The sequence below is a fragment of the Anomalospiza imberbis genome, chromosome 1 (genome assembly GCF_031753505.1).
Source record: "Anomalospiza imberbis isolate Cuckoo-Finch-1a 21T00152 chromosome 1, ASM3175350v1, whole genome shotgun sequence".
NCBI lineage: Eukaryota > Metazoa > Chordata > Aves > Passeriformes > Viduidae > Anomalospiza > Anomalospiza imberbis.
The window spans coordinates 35592625-35615625 of NC_089681.1; the positions used below are offsets into that span (position 1 = coordinate 35592625).

Here is a 23001-nt window from a genome sequence, read left to right on the forward strand (position 1 = left end):
TACAGCTTTCTTAGATATAGAATCTAACTTTTAGTGGCTTAAGTTAAATGAGATACATCCCATTCCCTGCAAAACTGTGCTGCCAATTGCAGCTAAATAAATACTCTGTCTAAAACATCCACTGTGAAGATGAACTGGTGTTTGGAATATATAGGTATCTTTACTGTTTCTTCTTCTCACAAATATAATCACTGTACCTGCCAACCTATATATAACATATATATATGTGTATATATATATGTATGTATCCCACTTTGTGTCTAACTACCATTACTGCAAGCAGGAGATGTACATGGTTATTGAGAGCAGAATATACCTGAGTTTCAAGTATCTGAATTATTTTTACTTTGCATGGAAATATGATTAGCTGTAATGAGAATTTAGAATTCAATGAAGGTGAGATAGCTTAATGGTGAGAATTTAGTGCAGTTTTACAATCTGATTAACTTAAAATATCTCAACTTATAGCTTTTTCAAGCAGACATAATGGACCTTATTCAATAAGTTTGCTGAATCAGGTGTTACTTTCAGAGAAATATTACCATTCTTCTAAAAATAAAAGATTGCATTTCTATATGTTGCTGTTGGGTTTTTTCCTTTTCTTCCTGTGAAAGGATTTTCTGATACAGCCCTGAAATTATTTTATTAATGTTTTTATTTCACTGAAATCAAAATAGCCTGTAGAACTGTAGAACTAGCTCCCCTGTGTTCAGGCTTTCATATATATATATATATATAATGATAGTAGTAACACAGAAACATTTTAGCTCCCATAAACATGATTTGGCAAAAGTAACATAATTAACAAATCATGGTGTTTTAGGAACCAGGAAAGCCATAATCTGGAGGGCTGAGGCACTGAAGAATGGACCTCCTAAACCTTCTTTGTCACTCACTCTTCCCATTGTTCCAAGCAGCTTGTCACTCCTCTTCCTCGGGGTTTTTATCTTTAAAATCCAGGCAGCAATACTGATGCCCATATTGCAGGACAAGCCTTGAGTGTGGGCAGCTGTCTGCTCGAACAAGCTGTGTGAAAAAGCTTAGCTGGTGTTGATGTTCCAGGGCACTGTCCATGCCTCTCCCCATGTGAAGGGTGCAGTCTCTGTTTTGTGTGCAGAAGTGAGATGAAGTTTGTGGAAATGGCCTTGGGATCTCTGCGTAAGGGCACACTCTGGGCTCGGTTTGCTCCTTTGGGAGCGCTGCACCAAGCATAGCGAGGCAGAGTTGGGAACACTCCATTTTATGATTGTAATAATTCAGAGGTTTTCCTAGGTGCAGTTTTATGCTCAAAATGGGATTAAGCAGTCTCAAGTAAAAAAACCATAATCTTAGGAAGACCACTCAGGGTTTTGATGTTTGGGGTTTTTTTGCATTTTACACATATTGTGCATATGTACACACATATTTGTGTGTATTTGAAACACCTAATAAAGAAATTGTCCTTTGTCATTTTCATGTTAAATTTCAAACTCAATATTTGCCTTGTTACCAATGTACAGGCTATGAGAAGCCAGGAAAGTGTCTTCCACATGTAATGACTTGTGGTATGCTGTGTTCAGCTGCACAGTTGTCTATCTGGGTGAACTCAAGCTGCCTAAACAGCAATTTTCCAGTCTAAACCAGCTGAACCTGAACACAACATTTCCTCTCATCTGCAAAACATTGTTTAGGAAGGTGTAGTGTACTGTCCTTTGGAAACATATATCCTTCCACTGAATATACAGGGGTCTAAATGACCATTTTAGTTTAAAATTAAGGAATCAGTTACAGCAGCATTGACAAAATGAAACCAGTTTTTAGGTTGCTCAAAAATATTTAAAATATAAAAATTATGTGCAAACTGTAAATATACAGAGAAGTTATAAATATATAATTCATTTTCAGTCCCATAAAAAACAAGGCTGTTAATGTTATGGAATAGCTATGGTTAATTTTGAATTCCTGTTTTTTTGATAGAAAACACAGATATTGCAGGTGATGGCATGAAACAGAGATTTCTGATGGCGGGTGTGTCATGTAAGAAACCCACAATCATTGAACATACTGGTATCCTAGGCAGAAATACTAGGCCAAACAAATGACTAACATGTTAGGAATGACAAAAATCTGTCATCTCGCCCTATCAGCATCTCACCACTTTTTTTAGTGCTATTTTGTATCAAACAGAAAGCCTATGGAATGTAGACAATAAAAACAAAAAAAAAATTGAAATAATGAAATTATTCAGAAAACATCAGACCAGGGCAAAATTCTAGTGAAATTTCTACTTATTTTTCAAGCTATGATAGAGCTACTTTAAAAAATCCCAAACCTACATAACTGAAAAAAAAAAAAAATTTGAGACATTGTAACCCTTTCCTTCTTCTGCATTAACTGTACAAAAGATTGAATTCTATACTCCACACTCCAAGTTTTGTCTGGTTAAGTAGGAAAGAGCACATCTTGACATCACTCACCAAACAGCACTTTTTACTGATGAGTATAGAAGGTTGGTTGTGCCATTTAAGTCTGTCAGTTCTCAGAGTATGTATCAGAAAGAAAAAGTCATCTGGGACTGAAATGATAAAACCACTGAAATCCAACACAGAATGAAGAAGTTTGAAAAAAGCCAAGAAGAAAGTATAGTGGTAAGTGCTTTAACTGCAGCAAGTGCCAAATGGCAATGTGACTGAACTAGTTTAGAGATCATTCCATCATTCTTGATGCTTGAACAAGCTTAGGGCTATTTTAGAATGTCATCCAGAAAGCCATGTCTTATTCATATCTAGAGAAGCCACCAGAGCTGTTCTGCCCTTACTTGCAATGCTGCTGTTAGTCCCACCTTTTGATTTCCTTCACTTGATTATGTGAGTTTTCTTTTGTCTCATTGCCATATATATTGAGAATTTTATTGTTGCAAACAGTTGTCATCAAAAATGATGCCTTGTGGAGCATTTGGGTGATATTCAGGGTACTCTTATGTTATTGTTGTACATTTTGGAGTCAGCCATGGCCTGTGAAGCTTCATGCACATTCAGAGAAGGTCACTTTCCTATTGTCCCTGTGCCGTACACACATATAGATGTGTATATGTTTTTGAAAACTAGAGCTTTTAGTGATTGGTTCAGCTAACACCATCCTTAACAAGCTTGTTTTAGTCTATTACTTCAAATTAATTTTTTAAGACTAGAGCATTAGAGAGGATGTCTGCTGGGGCTACAGCTGGAAAGACAAGTCTGATGACTAGTTTATGAAATAAAAACAGCACATAAGGGTAGAAAATTGCCTAAAGGAAACATACTGCTGTTCGAGGCAGGCAAGAGGCGGGAGGCAACCTTGTTAAAAAAAAGCAAAACCAAAGAAATAAACAAAACCCCCAAAACAAAACAAAAAACCTGGGAAAAATGTCCAGATCCTCTTGAATATCCAAAATGAAACTGAGGTTTTGCCAATTTTAACCTATCTTGCACATTTTTCTTATGCTTGGCATCTGAGAATTGCTGGTAAGAAACCCTTAAAATTTGCAAATGTTTTAGGGTTTGCATCCTTCCTGCTGACAGATATACACTGGGATGTGAGGCATAGAGGGTGCTGCTGTCGTCTTTTGTAGTTGCACCCTTTCACTTGATACATCTGGTGTGGCACATGGCAGGGAAATATAATTTTGAGTACAGCTAGGTGCACCCATTAAACTTTGCCAGTCAAATTCCAATTTCTTGAAACATTCCCCAAAGTGGAGAGGTTATATTTGTAAAATATAACTTTGTAAAATAGAAAAGACTAGGACTATAAATTATAAAATTTGTAAAATAAAAAATACTAAGAAAGCAGATAGACAAGCAGGAGACTGTCATAAACACTCTTGAGACTGTATATATTGGTTCCTGGTTCCTTTTCTTCCTTTTCCTTTTCCTTTTCCTTTTCCTTTTCCTTTTCCTGTTTCCTCTTTCTTTTCCTTTCCCTTTACTTTCCCTTTCCTTTTCTGCTTCCTCTTTCTTTCTTATTTTTGGACTTTGAAAGCTCACCTTTTAAGTAATATCTACAAAGTAAATTATTATTTCTTAAAGAAAACAAAAATTGCTCTGTGGCTCAAAGTTCTGGAGCTTAATGGAAACGTTGTTCAATATCATGAGGTTGTTGGGTTTTTTTAACTGTGTTGGGCACATTTCTGGTTGTTTGCCAGGATTTGTTTAGATCTAAAATATCCAACTTTCAAATTTACACCTTCATCCTCATGCTAAATTTGTTTTCTGTCTTTAATAAGTTTCCCACTAATTTAGGTAATATGCATCATGCATGTGATTCTTTCCAGATTAAAACCACTAATTAAGACTGAACAATCATTAATATGCCCCTCCTGGGTAACTATTCTGGAGCAAATTACAGGCAGTTAGAACTTATAATGTCAAAAATTAGATATTAAATCAGATGCCATCAAAATTACCAAAAACTGGTAAGACTCCTGTTTTACTCTGACAAAGAAACACTCCTAGAAAAACAAAACCTGTGAAGCTACAGTCATCCTGCAGTGCATAATCCTTTGTGGGAGAATCAGACAATCAGAGGAATCCCATATCGGCTCGGTGGGTTTGTGCATACATGCACATATATAGAGTTACCTTAAATGTCTACTACTCTCTCCCCCAAAGGTAAAATGGGAATAAGTCAAACAGTTTGCTGTCAATTGCATGATCTTTGCATTTAACTCTTTCTCTAAACATGCTGTGTTCAAAGCAGGACAGAAATATTATTTTCCCAAACATATTTAAGAAAAAAAGTGCTGAAAATTGCTACTATATCAATTTTTTAAATTATGCTGAGCAACGTAATTGCTACTAAACATCCTCTTTCCTGACACCCCCCAAAAAGATGTACATTTGAGGATACAAAATGTCATTGAAATGCTGAGAACAAAAATATTTCAAACTGCTCTGTTGCTAGCATAGTATGGCTATAGCAAAACACATACTAGTGAGTTGGAATCATATCATCCTGAGCATCTGCACTACTCCTCCTTGGAGAGTGCATACTAATCATCTCTCTTCATGGTCAGTAACCACATAAGGACAACACCAGACGATGCCAGTGGTTTTGGTCCTGTAGCATTTATATGCTTTCCTGCAAAGATAGTCATGCCAGATAATATTCGTCAACCTTGTCTTTGGTCTTCTCTCTTGATTGAGGCAGATGTTTATTTTCCATCTGCACTATATGTCAGTGCAACTGCAGCCTTCATCTGGCAAAGGGTGCCTGTAATATTATGAGGCCATCGCATAAGCTGCTGGAAAGATTACTCTTGTGAATAAAATCAGTTTATGGCTAAAAACATTTATTCTTCATTTTGATAAGCCCTTAACAAATGAAAATTTGCTTCCTTACACTTTTGCCAAGGATAGGACCATGTTTATTTCTAGCTATATGGGTCACGAAGGATTCCCAGCTGTTAGATAGAGTCAGTTGTGCATTGCTGCACTCAACAACATCTGTTTCACAAAAACAGTATCCAGCTTTTAGCGCTCAAATGGAGGTTATACCATATGCCAGCAGACCACTTAGTTTTTACCTTGGGAACCAACTTTACACTAGTCAAGGTAACAGAGGAAGTACTGAGTATTTAAATGCTACCAGGCTTCAGTCACATCTTCATGTGCTCTTGTCATTTCCAACTATATATAGAAAAATTAGTTCCAAGCATATACCGCAAGCTGTTCCTCTGTTTAATTATTAACTGGAAGAAAGTTTGTTTGCAAAACAGTTGAAATGTTTTTTGTGATAGACTCTGATGTTGAAAGTGGTGCCATAAGATGCTTCTGCAAATACAGAACCTTGTTAAAATGTCAAATAATATCAGCTATCAACAAAAGCAGATCAGGCTGAATACCCTTTAACTACTGAGCAGGATGTTAAAAAGCCATACTACGGTGGAACTCTTCAGAGCCTCGCAAACCATTCAAAATGTCTGGCGGTGTTATACTACCAGGATGTTTTCGATTATGATTTATGTTGTGCTACCAACTGTCTGCTTTCCTCTCATTTGGTTTTAATCACTTAATGACTCTCTAGAAATAAAGTTTTAAAAATATGTATTTTTGACAGCAACAGATAAATTAGGTTAAAGGAAATGTTTCTGATGGGTAAATCACTCTCTATTTGGAGAATACCAAATAATTTTATGCCCTTAATGGTAGCAGGAGGACAGTAGCTCCTGGTAAAAACTGCATGACCTTGTATTGCATTCAGTGATACAGTAAAGCAGATTTGTTTGCTGATGATTTGTTTCTATTATACATGTTTTGTTGCAAAATACATTCCTTAATGCTCAGTAAGGTGTTTACAATAACACATGGATTAAATTCGGTATGTACTCCAGACTAGCTACAGTACTCCCGTTATAACTGATACTACCAAGTCATGTCACTGAATATGTGAATTATGCCAGCGAAATGAATTAGTTAGATTTTGTTAACATAGACAATATTTCCTTCTATGTAATTCAGTTGACTGCAGTGGAATTATTCTTTCCTGAAATAATGCAAAGAGCCAGTCATGATGCTGCAGACCGGTTTGCTCCAAGTCCTGTCCTTAGTTTGTAAAATGTAAGAATAAGTAGAGTCAAGATGCACTGAGAAACTGTTTATATCTATCTCTCTGCCATGACACAAACAAGTAAGTGACAGATTCATACCACCAAACAACAACTTTCAGGACAGTAGTAATAAATTCACTTGATCCATTGTTCTCTTCTGTAAACATCACATGTACACAATATAAGTTGTATCTGCAGCCTGGCTCAGGCTTGTCTCTTTACTTACCTTCTGAGCATTGCTATGGACATGCCTCAAGCTCCTCTGGTTCTTTTCTACTGTTCATGCTGTTATTTTGGATGAAAATGATATGGTGTTCACATGCTGATATAGAGTTTACATCCAAATATGCAGCAAGGTATAGGCAGAAAAGCAACCACCTCCAATAATAGATGCTCTAAGTTCCATACTACAGACAATGCAAGAGCCTGACAAATCCATGCTTAGGGAAATGGGTCATTAAATCTACAAAAGAAAAAACAAAATTCTAAGTATGCTAAGACATAATTTATACTAAGAATTCAGGGGATTTTTTCCCAAAAGGGACACCAACGAAGAAAGAATTCCAGGGCAGATCACGACCTTGGAGGCTGCAGATTTATGAATGGGATGGTGTGACCCCCATGGTTTAATTTTCATATCTTCTTGCAAAAAACACATATTGACGCTTTGGACAAATGGTGTTGTAAGAAAAGTAAGATTGCCTAGTTTTTACATTCAGGCTAAGTACATTATTAAATTCAGGCTAAGATTGAAAATTTTCCCGGATAGCTGTATACAAAGTGGTTTCGCAAAATTAAAAACAGAGAAGTGATATCCATTTAAATTGCACCAGGACTTGGCCTCTAACCTACATCTTCTTTGTTGTTTCTTTTTTTTTTTTCATTTTGCTCAGTGTGGTTAGGTATGGAACTGAGCTAGGCCTGCAAAAACATTTACTTAAATCATGGGTGGAAAGTTGAGTTTTCAAACCTATTTTCTGTTTCCAAACCTTTAAGAAATCATCCAACTAAGAATAATTTACTCAAAGGACAGTATGAAACACTTATGCATTATAAAACCCCAATAAATCCTTGAAATGATCAGTTCTATTCATTTATGATGGAAAAAATCCTCTTTCCTTATATTTTGAATATTCTTTTTCCTATCTTCATCAGCATTTAGTTCTTTGGGATATTGATGCCCTTCTGCAAGTGCGTAGCATGCCTGTGTTTGGCTAATTCTTTACTGCAAATAGTATCAGTTTAATTTGTTCTTTCCCCAAGGGCTAATATTACTGAGGCTTTGGGTTTCTCATTTTCATCACCAGTAATTGTCTAAATAGTCACACCCTCCATAAATTAAAACAAGAGGTTTATTTTAAAATAAATTCATTTTTGCAGAAATGAATGGTACACTTTCATACTAGATTTCATCCTAGAATGCACCTTATTTTCCAAAGAAGATGGGAAGCACTAGTGTTTCTAGTTTTAAGTGTTTAAGTGTTAAGAAATTTATAAGTTGACAGAAAATCTTCCCTTCTATTAATTTTATTTGGCATCCAGCTCAGTTTTTAAGTGCTGGCCCTTGCTCTTGGGAAGCAAGATGATTCCTGGGGATTAAAATAATATGGGAACATCTAGGGTGCTGTGACTATTGCTTTTCCAAATGAAACAAAAGCAAAAAATGTTCACTCCTCAATCCATGACCTTATCACAGATTTCTTTGCAATATTTCTGACCAATCATGTTGAACTTATAACAGTAACCCTGTACAGAGAATATACAGAGATGCTCCTGCGCCATTCAATTAGACAGGAAAGCTGACTCATTCCAAACATTGAAACTTTGCTCTTTCCTCCTAGTGAATCATTGCCACGAACAATTCTCTGTGCACCTTTTCAGACTCTTCATTTCCACAACACATCTGTACAGCCTTGCTCCACATAAGAAGGACTTCACGGGGACTTTGAAAGCCCATCTTTGGCCTGGAGTGTCTGCACTGCTGCTGCTGTAAAGCCACAGTGTCTTCATAGCTAGCAGCTATAAAGAGACACTTTTCATTTTTCATCAGTAGATAGAAAATGTCCATGTTGAATCTGTGAGTGTCACTGAATCCTTAGTCCTAGACTGCCATTTTTCAGAGTCCAGCCTACTTCCCACAGCCTTAGCAGGCTGGCAGAAGGGCAGTGGGTGTGTAACATTCCCAGGGCAGAGGGGTAAGACAAATTCTTGCTCAACCTTTTGGTGGTTCCACTGTCCCATTCTATGCTCTTTATACATTTCATCTACAAAATCAATTCTGAGTGGCACCGTCTGCTTCTGACTCCCCATTAACTCAGCCATCTATTTTTTTTTACTATGGTTTTGTACTTCTGCTTCATGGACCTTTCCCCTCTCCCCCATTTAAAACTCTACATTGGTTTTATTTAAGCTCTCCCTAAGCCTACAAGTTTGGTAAGCTATTCTGAACAAAATATATTAAAAAAAAAAAAGAGCTGGTTTTCCAGGTGGGTTTTCCCAAGCTCTCACAGCTCCCATTCAAGTAAAGTTTTTACAGTTACATCTGTGCAAACAGTGAAAACAAATACAGTGTAATGGCACGGAGCTGAAGGAAGTTAAGTGCACCTCTCCACCTGCCAAGGCTCAGATGTGGGAAATAACACAGCACAAAGATCCCAAATACTGGGACACAGCAAAATTATTGCTACAGAAGGCTTTGGTACTACGTTAGTTTAATTTCTTAAAGCATAATCTTTTCTGCAACCATTGTTTTCCCATTCCTGCTGCAAGCAGTTTTAGCACCAAGCATGAAGTAAGATTTATAACATCTCTAAAAACAGAAATGAGCAAAATGTTTGTCTGCAAAGAAGAATGTCCATCATTAAGAGAGACCATAAGGAGAGATGTTTGCATCTATTACCAGAGATAGGTAGCACATAACTTACTGCTGGACTTATTGCCTTACAGAGTTTGGATGTTTATTAAAAGAGCAAAAAAAAAGTCTGTTTTCTGAAATGTCACAGATTTTCTAATTTCCATCCAGTCCCCAAATGAGGTCAGTAACAGTCACTCTTAATATTTTTCTCTTCATAAAAGCCTCTTCTTTACTCTTACTAAGTGATCCCATGTGGCACAGAAAGGCAGTGTTGTTTCTTAAAGATGTTTCTCAAATAGAGAAATCCACAGTCAGTTCTAGACACTTGTATCTACAGACAGGGACAAACTGATGTTAACTAGAGATGGTGAAAGCCTGGAAAGCTTCTGGGATGTACTGGACTCTGTACATCTCCTCATACTAGGTCAGGCCACAGTTTATTCTATCCAGTATGTGTTCTTTAATAATATATGACAATGCTAGAGCATGCACATCTCAACATTCCTCTCAAACACACTCCCATTTTCTGTAGTCTTGCATACTTTATGGGCTGGACATGTCAACCACATCTTTCCACTTAAAAAACCCTATTTTTACACCCATGTACAGAGTCTATGATATTCTTGAAATGAGCTCAACAACTTAATTACCATGTGAAAAAATAATATATTTTTGTTTTGCTGCCTGGTTATGCACTTTTTTTGATAATGGAGAGAGCCAACTGCTCGTTGTTCCCAGTTCTTCATCCCCATGATGTTTGTGACTTTACAGATTTTCCCTCAAACTGTCCTTTTCCAGACTGAGCAGAGCTGAGTCTGTTTAATCTCTGTTCATGAAGGAATCCTTTCTCTGTTCTTCTGATCACCATTTTCACACTCTTCTTCTACTTTATCCTTCCTGATATGGAAGGAACCAGCAACATGCAGAACTCATGGGACACACAGGGATTCACAATTGCATAATGCTCTTTCTGTTTTGTTTTTTGATTCCTTTCCCAATCTTTTCTAACAATCTATCTGGGATTTTTTACTGCCTCTGACTAATAAACTTAAATCTTCATATCCACAATGAGTGAGGATCTCTTTGCTGAGCAGTAATAGATAAATGAAAGCATCTCACTGTGTATGCATAGCTGATGATTGCTTCTCCCTATGTGCATTATTTGATGCTTATGGATATTGAATTTCCTATATTATTCTTAGTCATTCAGTACCATGAGATCCTTTCATAACTCCTTGTAGACATTCACTACCATGAATGATTTTGAATCATCTGCAAATTTGTCACCCCTCTTTCCAGATTATTTATAATTCCAACAGAAGAAGCTTCTTCTCCAGCCTCTAGAAGAGACTCCCTGCAAGACTCTCATGGCATTCTCTCCTCATCGAGATTCTTGATATTTCTTTCTATAACTTTTTCCTTGTACAGAAAAGTTCCTGTACAAGATACTGTGTGTCCTCTTCTAGAGCAACCCTCAACACAGAGAATTCAGACAGATTTTTTCTGATAGCATTTTTATTATTGACAGCTCTATTCATATTTAAGTAATTTCTCAGCCCTCAAAAGTGGTTACACACAATTTCTTCTCTGTTATGACAAACATTCTTGTCATTGCTTTTATATTTTATCAAATTGTTTTCAATATTTTCTTTTGCTATCTTTATTAGTGTTTACAATTACAGTGCTAGAATTTGTGTTTTATTTTTTTCCCTTTTCTGGACCCTTGGCCAGAAGAATGAGTCTTGCAACTTGAAAAATATCTTCTATTCCTAACTGCCTTCACTATTATGTTCTTCTTCCCTGATTCTTTTCCAGACCTTCAGGACAACTTATGTCTTGATGCACATAAGTTTGTTTCTAAGTTAACAGTTATAATTATATAAAGAATAATTCAGAAAGGCAGGGAATCTGTAGAGCAATAGGAAAGCAATTGACTTATAAAATTACAAAATTACAGCTGTAAGTAAGAATGTAGATGGTACTGTAATATACATGTTCCTTTTAGAGGCTACCAAACTCTGGATGAATGGAAAAGAGCAAATGAAGATATAAAAATGCCTTGCATTTTCCTTGAGACAACACAGACAGTTTACATCTGCCAAATTAGGATTGGTGATAAGGTCATGTATCCTTGGATTTCTGTAGGAAAAATTCTGTTTGATTTTTCCCAAGTATTTACTACACTCTAAGTATCATCAAGGGGAAATAATTTGTTTGGCTAGAAAGAATGAAATCCTGTGCTTAAGAGAAATAACTTAAAATCCTAGAGTAATTTTTCTTAATTTACAGTAGTTGGAAAAACTGGACACAATGGGTGCTTAGATTCCAAGTATAAGGCTTTGCTTCTGTCACATTACCTTTTAAAAAAGAGATATTTATCAAGTTGTAATGTAGGTTTCAATCATCTCTGTCAGTGGAGTATTGTGGACATTGAGAAAATATGAACAGAAAATGTGTAGGAAAAATATAGCAAATACCTTCACATAGACACAGATGTGTCCGAGTTACATGACTTTTCAGTTTGCCCCAACAGCTGACTTACTGTAATGTTTTTCCTGTCTTTGCTCCTAACCAATGTTTTTTCTGTTTTTGTTCCATTTGTGAACCTTTTGTTCTTTTCCTGTGACTATATAAAAGTTTCATATATGATAGAATAGTGTTGTAACTTATCAGCAAGAGATTAATATTCACATAGAACCATATTCCACAAATAACAAACTGATACAAGAAAGGCTATTTAATAGTGTACCATTAAATGCGCCTTGAAATATGGCCTTATGTTAGTGGGTACTGTGGAATCAGGCAAGGGTTCTCCATTTGTATTTAGCTCAGAAGTTACCCGTCTTTGTTTGAAAAAGAATGCTTTAGAGAAAAGGATTGTGTACCTAAATTCTTGTCATTTTCTTAATGACTTTCCTCAATGGCAATTTCTCAGCTGTTCTGATGGGAAATATTACTGCTGCCTGCAAACTCTGACTTGTGAAATCTCTGTAGGTAGTGATCAGCATGTTTTCTTGGCAGTTTTGGAGGATGTTGGTCCTCCCACTGCCAAGACTCGAGACTAATGATATTTTATTTGTCTTCACCTTCTCTGGAAAGTTTGAGACTGAGTTTTCCTTTCAGTCCTCATGTTGCTGTTGTCAACTAAATGAACCTCTAAAGACCCTGTTTAGATGCTGAAAACTTTCTGTTTGGGTTTTATATGTTCTCCTGAATCCAGTTTCCCTTAACATGAACATAATAAAAAATGTGGTCCCTGTTCTGACTTTCTTAGCAGAGGTGTAAGGGCTGTATAATCTCAAAAAATTTGGACATCTGCAGTAACTCATGCTTATTTATATCTGTGATTGTTTTTCTTGGCTTCTTCAGTGGTCAAGAGAAAAGGAGAATGTATTTGGCCAGTCTTTGACATCTGCTTTATGATGGGATGGATCACAACTTGAAAGAGGATGTCTCTCTGTCAATAACAAAGGGGTCAAGGTAAGTAGTTCATATGTAGAGTCTCCTTGGCAGATACATATACATGGTCAAATGAATCCCACACAGTGTGGGCTGCCACTTTTTCAGAGTTGAAAAGTTTCAATTGTAAAATTTCAGAGTTGTAATACTTCAAACCAACTGAATCCTGGGCAGCATCAAAAGCAGCATGGCCAGCAGGACAAAGGAGGTGATTCTCCCCCTCTTGTGAGGTCTCACCTGAAGTTCTGAGCACAGTTCCAGTGCTCCCAAAATAAGGACACAAATGTTGGAGCAACTCCAGAGGAGAGCCACAAAGTTGATAGGAGGACAGGAACACCTCCCTTACAAAGACAGGCTGAGGAAGTTGGGGCTGTTCAGCTTGGGAAAGAGAAGGTTGCATGAAGGCCTCACTCTAACCTTACAGTATCTGAAGGGAGCCTACTGGGAAACCAAAGAGGGACTATTCTTCAGGAGCTGGAGCAATAGGACAAAGAGCAATGGGTACAAATTGAAAGAGGAAAAATTTAGGTTTGATATTAGGAAAAAATTTCTCACTGTGAGGTTGGCTAGACACTGGAACAGGTTGCCCTGGTAGATTGTGGGTGTCCCAACCCTAGCAGTATTCAAAGCCAGGTTGGATAAGGCCTTGAGCAACCTGGTCTAGTGAGGTGTCTGTACACAGGGAAGTGGGGGGACTAGATGATCCTTAAAGTCCATTCCAACCCCTTAACATTCTATGTTTGTATAATTCTATGATTAACAAAAGCAGCTGAAGGAGAATATACAGTATTTGAAAATCTGTTCTCTTACCTCCAGCTCACTGATTTGAATGCAGACTGATAGTGCTCACAGTCTAACAGCTGTTCAGTGACCTATGTGACATGAGTCTTCAGATTTAGCTTTTGCAAAGTCCTAAAAATAACCTTCTTTTTGCTATCCACTAGCTACATTGCCCCTGCCTGCATGCTTAAGGTGTTTGCTCAGGCATGTTAAACATACATTATTTGTGCCTCCTTGAAAACAAGCTCTTTAGGTAATTATTATGTTAAATGCAAGAATAAGGGGAAGAATACAGATTTATCTGGTCATGATACCAAACTCTATTTTCTAGAGCTATTACCAACCAGTAAAGTACCAGTCAGAATAGTGGGAAACAGGAACTTCCTAAACACAGAATTGCACTTCAGCTCTCCACTGCCCTGATATATTTCAATGCCAACTAAGACCTTTGTCCTAATTTTGAAAATAATTCATGGTTTAACCCCAAGTTGCATCAAATTTGTATCTATGAATCCTGCTGACAGCTAAGCTCTTTGGAGACTACACTGACCAGAAAGCTAAGAGTGAAGCTGGGGACACAGTGTTCTCTGTTCAGGGCATCTGGCTAAAGAACAACATCTCAGAGGAAAACAGATTAGGAAGTGTTTCAAAAAGCCATGGGAAAGCCTTTCAGCCTCAGAAACTAAAATATACAATTTCTCTTTGTTTCATTTTCATTACACAAGAACACTTTCACTTTCTTCATCTCAAATTCTTATCTGAGAAAGCCATACCCCAAGAGAGTTTTGGCCTTAGATGCTTTGGAGATTTCCCTGAATACCTCTTTGCACTTTGCTACTGCAAATACCTTCATATAATGTCAGGACTTCTGTGAGTGGTATAAAAATCTGAAACATACAGGAGAAAGAGTGTTTTCCTTCTCAGGACTACAGCCATTGAGAGGGCAGGTGGTGCAATTGTACCAGGACCTGTTGGTTGAAGCAGACATGAGTGAAAATGAAGGCAAGTGCCAGAGAAGTTCGTCAGATTTCTTTTTTCCTCATGGCAAGGCACATGCAGCCCCTGCTACTTCAGGTTATTTGGGGAAGATAGTAGTCTTGTTGCATCTTGAAGAGGTTTACATTATCCTCTGTTCAGTTTCCAGGGGATGTTACTATGTGCCTTGCAGGACTAGAAGCCACTAAAAGGATTAAAAATGCAACTTTCTTTGAAACATTAATGCAAAATCTGTATCTGCCTAGTTGACTGCCTAAATTACTTAGGCTTTCTGAGGATTATATAACTATACATTTTCCATATTCAACACTGTTTCAAGATTTCCGGAAAAGGATGGCTATCTGGAGCCCACAACACAGAAACATTAATATATTAATAGTATCTGTTTGTGTAACTGAGAAACAAAGCTGTGGAGTGTTATTCAATCAAGTGATATTAGATAAGCCAGAAAACACTTGCAGTACCATTTTAAAACGCTTTGATTGTTAGTGTTCGTAATGCAATAGCATTGCCATGAAATCCCTGGTACATATTCATACCACTCTCATACAGACAATCTGGGGATCCCATGGGTGTTCAAAGGCTGTTTTCTGTAGGCAGTGAGACTTCACAGGTACTAACATTGGTTTTGTTGTGTTGATTATTAAAGGAAAGAAAAAGGTCTCTTAACACCCCCCCCCCGCCGCCATTATCGGTGTTATGCCATTCACCAAAGGTTCCCAGCCCTTTCATTAGTGCAGAGACTCACAAGCAGTGAATGTGAAGTTTGTAACAGCTGCAGGGGTAGACTTCACAGAGCAAAAGTAGGAAGGAGGAGGTGAAGGAAACTCCAGAAATCTATGTAATAAAAATGTTTCCAACCATAACCTTAAAATAATAACTATGCTGTTCATCAGGCATTACAGCCAATAGCTCATGCTCTGTCCCATTGCATCATATACTTGCATCCCACTGGTAATGACTTGTTCTTTGAATTGCAATTAACCTATTTAAGACCAATTAAGAAACAGATCTTGAATAGGCCTGCAGTATTACAGCTCAGTACTCACAGAAGATGACAATGATGTTTTAATTAAATATGGGAGCAAAAGGTCTCAAACTGAAGCTTACAGCTAACTAAGCAGCAGTCATTTGGTTACTGAACAGGCAAGGAGCTTTATGGTCTCCTTCCACATGGTTCAGCCTCCATAGCTCTCAAGTTTGCTTAAGGCTAAATAGCTTTCCTAATCTATTATTGCACAGAAGAAGTTCCTCCCGCCCCCATTTTCCAGATCACAGTTTGGTATGTTTTAACACACTATGATAATCCCTTGGTTTTTCAGGGCAAAAGTATTGCTGATAAAGTGATTTCATTTAGGCAAATTAACTCTGTTAGTTACATGAAAGATTGAACACTGTTATCTTATGCTGGTATGTGCAAAGTCTCATAAGTGCAAAATACACATTAAGGGCCAATTTTGGATGTAAAACTCCTGATAGTATAAGAGCTGGTTAATATTTCTGAATTATTAAGTCTGACAGCATAATCATGCTTTTTTGTTGTTTAGGCTGTTGATACCAGATGTTTAATGCACAATAAAATGTAATAGTGTAATAGGAGGCATTTTAAGGAAGTGCAGTTTTGGAAAACGAAGAAACTACTTGGGGTAATTTAAAGCATAAAAACAGATGTTGGAATTTGGAGCTGTTTTAGTTTTACATAAAGTGGAAGCCTTCCTTTATAAACCTGTATGTATTCACACTCATTTCCTTTTGTCTCCTGGCATTGCTGTGGCAGCTCTGGCCAGAGAGTCAGGTCCGAGTGTTGAAGTGTTGGTTCTCACTCTTACACAGTGTTCAACCCTGCGCCTTGGCTGCGGTCACTGAGAACCTGGAGGAGGGATTGCTCCCACTGGGACAAGGTTGATTATTCTACACCTGCTGGTTGTTTAGCAGCATGGAGACCACAGGACTGAATGAAAAGCTTGACTTTGATGTTCTTCCTGGTGTAGTACTGGATTCTAAGAAAGCCTTGCAGATGTTTTCTGGGACCCCAGATTAGAATTCAGATGTGTTACCAAGCTAGTTATAAAAGCTGTTTGAATTCTGACCACATGATGCTTTTGTTAACTATTATAAATTGAGTTTATAAAAAAAACCTGTACAATAGGATAGAACACATATATTTATTTTAAATATATGCTTCATTAAATATATCCATATTCAATGAGTTGTACATTAAATACTAACTTAATATGGAAACAACAGACAGTAATGACTGTTGATCAGTATTTTGGGATTGTTGAGTCTAATAACATAACTATGCTTCCCTTCTCCTTGCTGCTTCTTTCAGCACCAGATGTTTTAAGGATGGTAAAATAGAACCTTAATATTCTCTGTAATTAATGGGTGAAAGCACAGAAATATATACAGGCACATTGTGTTTCTATTAAGATGTTGTCATATAATTTATGAGACAAAACAGATGTTCCTTTAAACAATTTTCACTTGGTGTGCCTGGAATTCCCCTTGAGAAATGAGAAGTTGTGGGAATTTTTCATGACATAAAAGAGTGAGCTTCATACTTAAAAAATAATTGTTATCATACACAGCCAGAAACTTTGTCCCAGCAAGAGCCATTCTGGTTTGATTATATATCTCTGTGCACATTTCAAGATGTCCAGATCAACTGAGGGAAAGAGTTTACTTACAGTAGATTAGGTCTGTTCTTATCTCTTACTATCTTTTACTATCTCTTGTTTTGTTTTCTTTTCTCCTTTATATTTTTGTTTGTTTGTTTGTTTAGTTTTTGAAAGTCACTGCTTCTTGTTGCCTCCAGTAAGCTCTGTCAGATCCGTTTGACAACCACCTGAACACAACTGGTATTGCAACTGTCTTCAGTGGCTCTGATTTTCAGAGAACAGATGCTGAGAGCTTTCTAATGACAGGGTTTTTAGGGCTTCACAACACAACCACCCAAAAGAAAGCCACCAGATAGGCCTTTGTTCAAATAGGATTTGGGTCATTCACTTAATGGAACAGTGCATTACATCTTCAAAGACTTTGCAAGTATTTTTCAGCAGAATATCCTTCACAAGTAAAGACGTTTTCAATCCATGCAAAAGGGTGGAGAAAATGAAAGAAGGCAGTGAGAAGCTACACAAATAGAAGCTAGGATCAAATCAGAACTCAGGGCTCAGATATTTTGTGAGGTTCTTGCATCTTTTTTATTTATCTCATATGAGCTGAAAGGTGATATCCATCTATGAATACATGCTTAGTCCATGACAAAGGAAAGGTTAATTACCCCACCTCAGCCCATGGTGAAAGAAGAGGCTTAGATTGTGTACAACAGTGTTCCTCTTGTCAATGGTCTTTGAATCCCATGTTTAATCTCAATCATGATTTATAAAATACATACGTAGATAATCAATGCATTTGCAATAATGGGCTAAATTAGGATAAATCTTCCTTTGACCTGTCTTTTCATTACTGGTCTCCCCAAGCTTCAAACGACGTGACCAAAGGCTGCTGACATGTGGTCTAGATCATTAGGCAGGACAGTAAGAAGATACTGAAGGTTACTTGGTCAGCGCTGTCCCACAGCAAAGCAAAGATTCAGGGACAGATACTGGATCTAAGATTGCTGCACAATCTAATTTCAAATTAAAACAAACTTTCCTAATCTTTCATTGCAAAATCTGGTAATATGTTTTGTAAACAGATGTGTAGTAGACAGCTGTTTTGTTTAACAACCAACTGAGAAAACCAGACTCTGGCATGTAGTAAATAAACAGATGAAATGTTAGCTTTTGAATTGCTTCTTTCAGGAATGCAAGCCTGAAAGTATTGGCGGAGCCATGTGTCTTCTCCTTTCTCTTTTGGAAAACAGGTGAACTTCTCTGTTGCCAGCACATGTACAAAAGAAGCAGAGGCAATCCACTCTCCAGTCTGTACACCACTAGTTTAGCTTATACAAATATGATTTTAAAAAGAAAAAATCATAACTGTGGAATTTTGGTGCAAAACTGCACTAATTTGTAAACATGAATCTGTAAACATTAATTGCAGGGGGAAGCACAAAGAATAGTAGCCTCATTTGAACCAATAACACCCACCTCTCGAAATCCTACTTCACCACAGGATTGCAACCGTTTTTCCTACTTCCAGTCACTTAGCAGGGTCTGGTCAAGTTTTATGAGAATTTCAGTTGATACTTTTTGGAAATTGTCTTTTTGACTTTTTCTGGGGGGAAAAATAATGAAAAATTCAGTTCTGTATGGTTTTGTGGATTTAACATTTGCTTCCCTCATTTTTAGTAATCCTGGATAGGTAGAATGTTGGAAACATCCTTCCGCTATGCCTCCATATGGCCAAAATTAAAAATGAACAGCTGTCAAAAGTAACTTACTATTTAATGAGGAATAAGAAAACCAGGAGGAAAAAAATATAGTCTTTGTTCTTTTTTTACAATACATACTTATTTCTCCTGGCAGACTAGTCAACTGAGTATTATTTGCTTTAAATTGCATGACTCCCGAAGTGTCAATAATTACATGAAATTACCAAAACAGTGGAAAGAAATATTTTTTGAAATTTGTACACATTCATATGTATATATTTATTTGCACAACATAGTAACTATTTAATATGATAAAGATTCTCAGTCCAAAGTTCAGGATTGCTGGAAATAACTCACACAGGGTTGCTGTAATAAGGAAAATTCTTGAAAAGCATGGAATTTTTTCAAGTACTTTTCTCTCTTTTTTAAAGAAAAAAAAATAAAAGAAAAAAACAAACCAACAGTCTTATATCTAACAATAAATTCCATGCAAATTAATGGGTTATGATAGAAACTCCCCCCAGGAGCAAAGAACACTAAAAATACTTAGCCTGAAACTGAAGTCATGGTGATTCCTTTGCTTGGAGAAGCATGTCAGTCTAACATAAGTGTTCTCTGCAGCTTCCCTAACCCCAGCTGTACTTTTCAAGGATACAGATGACTCTGATGATAAGCCAGGCTGGCTCTACAGAGCACTTTGTTCATTCCCCAAAAGATCTGCTGCTCGAGGACTTGGTGTCAAGATAACTTACCTTGCTTTGCTTGCTATGCCCCGGGAGATTGAAAAGAACTCCTGCTCCCAAGAGCTTTCATAAAAGATGTGTTTTTCAAAAGTCTGTTTAAAGTCAGGTGGTTTTGTCTGTTTCCCTGCAAGAGGACTCTTCCTGACAGTATTTATTTATTTCCAGAAGGTTTAGGTCAACATGCCTACTGTATTGATCATACAGGCATATCCTGATCTCAGTTAGGCTGGAGCAAAGCAGTTTAAATCATTCCACAATGATCCCTAGAATACAATGTATAGTTTTGTTGTATGTGCACTAGCCTTCTCTCACTGTTGCTTGGAGAGATACAACTGGGGCAATGTGACGATTCTTCAGCGTTATCACCATAACTCGTGTGTTGCACGCAGATTCTGTTTCACTGTTGTTGTGTTGTTCATATAGACACAGTCACAAACCACCATGGAGGAGACCCTTCACAAAAGTTAAACTTCCACATCTCTCTTTGATTGTAAAGGGTTTAAAAATTAGCATGCTTGAGGATCAGGCATATTAACAAGACTGTAGGCAGTGTTGGTTTAGAAACTGATAGCTAAAATACTAATCAGTTATTAAAAATTCACTTTTCTTTAACAGAGCCAAAATTTAATGACAAATCTCCCTCCCTTGGAAAACAAGCAAACAAACAAGCATGTTTGTACATTAAATATGTACAAACAATATGAAGCTGAGGTGAGAGGATAAATCATTTGTGTCAAACTTACTGTCAGGAGGAGGAAGGCACTTTATCAGAGCGACAGTTCAACCAGGTATGAACAAAGGTTGTCTTGTTCAAGAGCAGATTTTGAACACGTTGTTCCAGAACAAATTATGATATCAGACAACAAAACTAGGAATTAAACAAGACACATAGGAGGAAGGGGAGCAGGTAAACAAGTGAAATGGAAATACAAAAAGACTGAGTGACAATTTTGGGGAGAAGGGAAAAGTATTGCTGGCAATCAACCAAGGTGGGATTTAGTTCCATACTTAAACACCTTAAACTTCTTTTGCAGGCATTTTCAGTGTCTACTTGGTGCTTACTGAAGAGCTATGCTGAGTGGAGCCCAGAGCTAATGATGCTAGTGCCTGTCCATTCAAGGATAGCTGTCACCATTTACCATAGGGAGTTTAACTATCCACCTTATCAGTAGACACCTACATATTCACGTTTGTCCATTAAAACACACTTATGTGTCCTGATCTCGAACACAATTGGCTGTGTTGAAATAGCAGATGGTGATGTGGCAGGAGCCACACTGAGATCTGACACTGGAAGCCAGGCAAACATTACATTAACCAGAGGAAAGGAGTGGCTGGAGAAGGAAGCTTTAACCTAGAGAATGGCTGAAAGCCTGTAGGAACTGTGTCTCCTTCTTTTCCTCCATCCTACACTGAATAAATTGGGAGAAAAATCAGGTGAGGCAGCCTACATTAAAGACACTGAAAGGGATATAATAATGTCCATTTAGTGCGGTTTCAGTTTATATATGCAGATATATTCCAGTTCATATAAATAGGCAACTCAACCCTTAGAGGTATTTGTGCTGCTAGGTATTAAGAAAACAACAACAACAAAACAAATCTAATATAATTAATATACAACAACAACAAAAAAGATTTTTAAATCTTAGTGCTACTCCTGTTTCTTATATTTCATCTGCAGCAGTGCCTGTGAGAATAAGGGAATGATACACATTCAGAGGCTGATGGTAAACAGAGAGGATAGTCCTCAAGGTTCTTCATTAGCGAAGAATACATCACATTTCCAGATAGCCCTTTTGCTGAACATGCTAGGCCATCTGCTCATGAGGCTTTTGGTTTCATTTCAGGCACAACTGGCTTCAGCCCACCTCTAGCTGTGAATAAAAAGAAAGTTTCTAAAAAATGAATTACTGTCCCAAAACACAAATCACTTTTTGCAAATGTTGTGATAAAGTTTCCAAGCAATACAAAGTGGGCTACCATATGTGCAAACCTCTGTGGGCTGGTGAGGAGGGAGACATTCTCAGTGTAGCTCTCTGTGGCCATGTAAATTTTCATTTGAATATACCAGTATTAAAATCTATATTTGTTCTTCCTCTTTTGTGAGTCACTGCTGGAAAAATGCTTTTGCTCAGTTTAAATATCCAAACTTAATAACTGCTTTTCTTTTTCAAATCAGAATGGTAATTTCAGTAATCCTGTGAATGCAGCAAAAATGACACACATTACATTATTTATTTAGTTATTTATGGACATTTTTTACTGTGGCTTTTCATTTGAAACAGGACCATCATCGACTCAGTATCAGGTCAGAGAGCTGCTCAAAATATCCATGGGTGGAATAAACTGATTTCTTTCTCTAACCTCTACCACCGCTGCATTACTCTTTAGAACGTAAGGGACGCAGACAGGCTCATGGAACTAAATACTTCTTCTGCATGCAGCACTTATCAATGATCCTGTGGCACAAGTATTTCCATCCTGTGAATGGTATTAGAAGGGTTTGTCAGAGAAAATAAACTATCTAGTTTTGATCTGGTGTTACTTACTGCTTTTCAAAATGCCATACATCTAAAAGAGAGGATGGCTGAGGCAGTGAAGATGTTGGGGATGAATACTCTGCTTGTCACAGGAAAGGCAGCAGGGCACTGCTGGGTCTGTGCTGTTGAGTATTACCAGTAACCTGTCTTAAAAGGCATTTCCTGAATGTTTTGGCAGACTAAGCACTCACTGCTTTATAAGTTTACACCAAAAAATTTGACATAGGTGGTTTAAACTTCCCACATAGTAATCTGTACATAATTAAAAATGGCATTTGTGGTTCATCAGTGGCCTCTTGATACTGGAAGAGCAGGTGTTTTGTTGACATTTTAAGATCGAGATGATCTTTGAATTTGAAATTCTCTCTCAGTGCTATAGCCTGCTGACTGCCAAATTGCAGCACTGAGGAGCCTTTTAGCAAGGGAGGAGGACAGTGCAGGCTGGGCTTAGGAAAGACACTTGACTTGTTTTGACTGGTTTGAGTAGTCTGGAATCTAGTTCCATGTTTTGTTGAACCTGTATTGCCTCTTGATCAAAACAAGCACTATCTGTGCTGGGCAGCTGTTTATAGAGGTGTAACATCAAATAAATTAGTGGACTTGGACTGCTCAGTCAAAACTGAAGAACTGAGGTTCTTGACTCTTTGGATCAATCTGAACAACCCAGTGGTCGAAGCACTTTGTCAGGGAAGACACAACTCCTTCTGTACAGCACTGTCTGCTGAGACGTGTGAAAAATC

General features: G+C 37.4%; 1 long non-coding RNA gene across 1 annotated transcript in view; it reads right to left on the reverse strand.

Annotated features, from left to right (window-relative positions):
- The window catches only part of LOC137477432 (uncharacterized), a 64149-nt gene extending 42860 nt beyond the window's left edge, over nucleotides 1–21289 (reverse strand). The window contains exon 1 of the long non-coding RNA XR_011001001.1: nucleotides 20462–21289. This is a non-coding gene — a long non-coding RNA (uncharacterized lncRNA). The remainder of the gene's footprint in view (nucleotides 1–20461) is intronic.
- Nucleotides 21290–23001: the final 1712 nt, after the last annotated feature.